Source organism: Macrobrachium nipponense, chromosome 18, assembly GCF_015104395.2.
Source record: "Macrobrachium nipponense isolate FS-2020 chromosome 18, ASM1510439v2, whole genome shotgun sequence".
NCBI classification, from domain to species: domain Eukaryota; kingdom Metazoa; phylum Arthropoda; class Malacostraca; order Decapoda; family Palaemonidae; genus Macrobrachium; species Macrobrachium nipponense.
The window spans coordinates 75,619,590-75,624,988 of NC_087211.1; the positions used below are offsets into that span (position 1 = coordinate 75,619,590).

General features: G+C 41.3%; 1 pseudogene; it reads right to left on the minus strand.

The window, feature by feature from the left end:
• Positions 1–3,056: 3,056 nt before the first annotated feature.
• On the minus strand, positions 3,057–5,399 carry LOC135196650 (anaphase-promoting complex subunit 6-like; annotated as a pseudogene).

A 5,399-nucleotide genomic window follows, 5' to 3' on the forward strand; every position in this document is an offset into this window, starting at 1 on the left:
ATCAAACTTTGTAATAATACTAGTTCCATTCTATAAAGATGATGCGTCAGCGATGACAGAGGAGTAGTACCGTTACCGACCGCAGACTGTACCTGAGGCGACAATGAACTTGGTGTGTGTGTGTGTGTGTGTGTGCGCGTGTGTGTTTTTCCCCGTTATGTAATAATCCTGACGCCTGACGGTCCAGTGGTTTCGAACCTGGCCTTACTATACTGTTTTTTTTTCATCTGTCCATCCGCCTGTGGTGTTTGCGCATGGTAACACTGCGTCCCGGGCTTAAATAATATCTTATTTCGAATGTTAACGGTGTAATTCGCATACAGTCAATTATTAAAACACTTTTCAGTTGCAAATTTACACCCAGATGTCCTTTTATTTACCTAAAACTTACACATAGCGTAACTATTTAAAGCCCGGGACGCAGTGTTACCATGCGAAAACACCACAGGCGGATAGACAGATAGGAAAAAACAGAGTATAGCTAGAGCCACGAGATCGATCCATCGGTGTAGATGACGCGTATCGACGTAGATAACAAACCAAAATAACACCGAACGAACTTGTAGTATGCTTGGGCTGAGGCGAGTAAGCGGTTTTTTTTTTTTTTTTTTTTTTTTTTTTGTGGGGGGGGGGATGTTACTATTGTTTCAGCCCCGATCACCAGTAGTGTTCTATCATGAGCTAAGATTATTTGTTTATTCACTTATTACGGACCCTTGATATCATAGAACGCTGTGAGATTGCAGCGAGAATACACTTTTATAATACAATTACACTCACACACACACACACACACACACACACATATATATATATATATATATATATATATAGTATATATATTTATATATATATGCCATTCATTTTGCAGGAAGATGCGCGTGGCATTGGTCATCAATCTGGTCGTCTTGTTTTGCCTTTCGAAACCTGTAGCCGGCAGTGCGATCAGGCCAAAAGGTGACCTTTTGAATGTTAACCAACCTGAGGTCAGATCTCCAAAGACTCAGAAATGGTTGAACTCGAGCCTCTTCCTCGTCAGCGCTTCGTCAGGAGCAAAACGAACGCCGTCCCCCGTCCCAGCCGGGACCCCAGCCGCCTCCATCTTCAACTTCCTGAGCAGCACCGTCCTGATAACGAACGTGGCCGTCAACATGATCGTCAGCAATCAACACCAACAACAACAATAACAACAACAACGACAATAATAACAACAACAACGACAACAACTTCAATAGCAACTCGCTCATGTTCACGAGCATGAACACCAATATGAACACGGCGATGCTGCCGGGAAAGAGAAAAAGAAGAAGAAGTAGAACCACAACAAACGCCGAGTGCAGCTGTGAAAGTGAGACCCCAGAGATGGTCGGATTTAGAACCGGAAGAGAATCTACCAGGTCCAGAGTCTCCCGCTCTGGAGAGGGGATGGGGCAGGCAGAGGCTTATCAAAATGATATGCGTGAGCCCGAGACTTCCACTGACGTAGTGAATGATGTGTCCAGCGTTTCAGGGAGTTCCAGAGGCGAAGTGGCAACGGAAATTGTTCTGCCGTTCCAGAGATTTTCATAGATGCTGTGAGTGATATGTACAGTGTTTTCAAATTAGTTCCAGAGACGGAGTGACAGGAATATCTAGCCTTCCAGAGATTTCCATAGACACAGAAAGACACAATGGCCAATGTTCCAGGTAATTCAATAAACCCAGAGAACCAAGTTCCCAATATACTGGAGAGGACACCTTCAAATTCGACAGAGATAAGCAACAACCCATCTTGGAATCATTCAGAGTGGAATGTACTCAACTGGAACATCATGGAATGCGTGTCTTGGTTTATCTGCCAAAGGCTTAAGAGCAAGCAAGAGTCTTCAGTAGCCGCATGGATTATGGAAAATATGACCGTCTCCATACTGGAAATGGAAATTGCCTCTTTCCTAAACAATAAACAAATCGCTCTTCTCAGAAGAACCATTTTTAAAGAAGAATATTCTACCACTGTGATCATCTCTGGAAGAAAAACTGCCACTCTTTGATGTGAACTGTTTGTGACGAAGTGGGAAACTGAATGACTGAGTTACTGTTATAATCTAACATGACATTGACTGACATTGGGCATAGACAAGAAATATGTTAGTTTTCAAAATAATTTATTATTTGCACATTCAAGAAACAATATTAAAAATGTATAATGTCATATAATAGCTATTTATTTATACGCTGCGTGTCTCATAAATCGACCATGTAACGTGATACTCGTTCATTAATAAAAAAAAATATATTATTACAATGTTATCCTTTCATTTCATTATTAATATTACAGAGTAGCATGAAGTCACCAGTAAATGCATTTAAGTTAATGTTGCTTTTGAATTATACTATCAGGTATTTCTTTTGAGTTACAAAAATACAAAATAATTGCTAAGAACTATATATATGTTTACTCTGTCCTTTGCATACATTTTAAGCATCAAACTTTCAGAGTGGCTCTTGTATATAGAAGAAGAAGGGTAGCTTCTGTCTTCTGTAGGCTTTGGAATTTCCTTCTTCCCTGTGTATTACCCAACTCTTAGGACGCGATTACACCTAAAGAATCGACTGATTCCATTCATGGAGAATCATTCGACTCGAGTCATTCTGAATTATCACCGTTCACACTGACTGAATATGGGTGCATGAACTTAATGCTGGAAGACTTGAACTATGGACCTTTGGCATTTGTTCCCAGATTTGGTAAATAATTTTTAAAATATTTTGTTTATTTTTATTTATTTATTTCGGAAACTGGAATTCCCGGTGGTATAAAATTAGCAGAATGCTAATTGCCACCGTGCAGCTTGAATTGGCGGGAAAAAAGCCTTTATTCCTGAGGTGAGATGTACAATAATGAGAACAAAGAAATGTATTGCACGTAGGCAGGTCTGGAATGAGACTATTGTAAATAAAATGAACAAGATATACCAAGAAATCTTTTATTTCTGGTAGTGAATACAGTTATGGCCTCTCTCTCTCTCTCTCTCTCTCATCTCTCATCTCTCTCTCTCTCTCTCTCTCTCTTAGGCCTAGTACTCAGAGGCTCTATCGCTAGCATGTGATGATGACGGTGTATGTAGGGCTGGTTTGAAGAGCTTCCTACGAAAGGCTTCGAGTATTTCTATCCTGACGTCTATACTGTCACGGGGCGACAGTTGTTTCATTAGAGGCAGCAGACTCAACAGAAACTGGCGATCTGGGTCAATGTCTAGAGTTCTAGAAGCCGCTTGTTCCCGCATCTTCTTCAGTTGCCCTGAGAACTCCGGATCAATTTCACCTCCATTATCGTTGGGACGTTTTTTGATGGCGTCTGTGATAAAGAATTTCGTTTCTTGAACAGATGCGTCCGTCAGGCGCGTCCTGGAGAGCGGAGGTTGAGGTTGAAGGGTTGTCAGGGGGTTCGTCACACTTCGGAACTCGCGTCCTCCTCAGGTGGCGTCGGGGCATTTGAAGATGTTGCTCCTCGCGGGGTCACGTGGGGGATGAGGAATTCCATGGCGTCGTAGAAGACCCACCTCCTGGTTTTGGCGGTTGGTGACCCGAGTGGTTTATCCCTGATCTTTCTCATTTCTCTCATGAAGTTGCTCCTCAGCTGGTGCCATTTTTCCTTGCATTCGGCTTCTGAAAAAAAGTAAACTTGAAATAATAAATAATAATAATAAAGTACGTTTCGTATAACATCTTTCTAGACGCAGTCATATAACATTCTCTCAAGGCTGTGGGTGGTAAGCAGAGTAGGAACACAAAAATATTCATGTTACTTGGTGTGTGGGGGAAGGAGTTAGGAGGGGGTAGGCGGTAAGTCGGCCAAGTCAGGGCACGGCGCCCGAAGTTAGGTTAGGACTGTTGCTGCAAGAATCCGTATGTAGTGAATAATAAAACGTTGTTTAAATCACCTGTGCATTTCATCTCGTAGCAATCTCCTTCCATAGGGCAGCTATTGCATCCCGATCTCGGTGCATAGGATCCCAAGGATCATAGATAGCGCTTCGCTCTCTCGTACTAAATTAATCAGGACCAATGGTAGCATGGTGTTCACCCAACGTGGATTCGCCGTCACTGATCAAAATTTGGCCTCAGCCGGCTCAGCAGCTTGAATCGATTCGATTCACCTTGCGTGATTTGTTCCATTGAGATTAACGCGGCGAATCGAGACGAATCATGAATCGTGCTGATTTGAATCGATTCGATTCGCTTGGCGTAAACGTTGGCCCAGTAACGGATTTAAGGGGGTGGGGGGAGGGCACCTGGTCACGCGCAACCCGCCCCAATCGATATGAATAATAGAACATTGTACATTGTTTTCTTTCAATAAATCATTATTAGCAGCAAAAATTTGCTTGTTTCTTGATTATTTCAACAACTAATAATGTGTGTATATATATATGTGTGCACACATATAAATATTGATATATATCTATCGTATGTTTGTACGTTACAAATGTATGTTATATATATAATCCTAAGTATCAGTGCCACCCCACCTCTACCACGAAAGACTTCTAAATCCGCCACTACGGCCGGGCTGGTGGATCAATCGCTTTCTTCACGGTTAAGCCCTAGACTTATTCTCGATCAGGTGTGGCTAGGGTATAGAGACCGAGGTCTGGCTTAGAGATGAGACTAAGTTCCCCGTCTCATCATCGGCCTAAATATCAGACCTACAGATCACGGGGATATTATACCAGCAGTCATGGTTAATCAGCTTTCCTGAATAGTCATGAGTAAAGTATTAGAAGGAAAAGTTCTCAACAACAATCCGATTCAGAATAACACAAACAACAGCGGATGAAAATACAAGTTTCTCTTCAATTATTTATTGCTTCACATATAATCAAGTCATCCAAAAACGATGAATAATTAAGCAGAATTATTTGTTTGCAAACACTCTTCAGATGCTTCAATATTTATTGGTTTTTAAAACAGAAGGTTAACAGGAAAAGTCATGAGAGAAAAAAATCGATTTAGGTACCCAACAGTGAATATAAATCAAATAGCATTTTACACAATTTATGAATGACCAGTCTATTCGATTTTCACTTTTCGTATAACTATAATTTCTTTATTTTTTGCCCGTTTTGAAAATACCCTTTCGCTTCGTCTTCTTCATTTTGCATTTACAACTCCGGAATCGTCCAGAGGACATCCCTAGACCATGAAGGACAGAACCCACCACAAAGTTACTGAAAAACTCCTCCCGCCACATTATTGTCGTTCATGTTCATCGTCATAACCATATTCATGTTCTCGTTCCTGTTGTTGTCGTTGTTATTATTGTTGTTGTTATTATTATTGTTATTGTTGTTGTTGCTATTGACGACCACGTTCATGATGAGCTGAGCGGTCAGAATGGCCGTGCTCATGACCGCCAT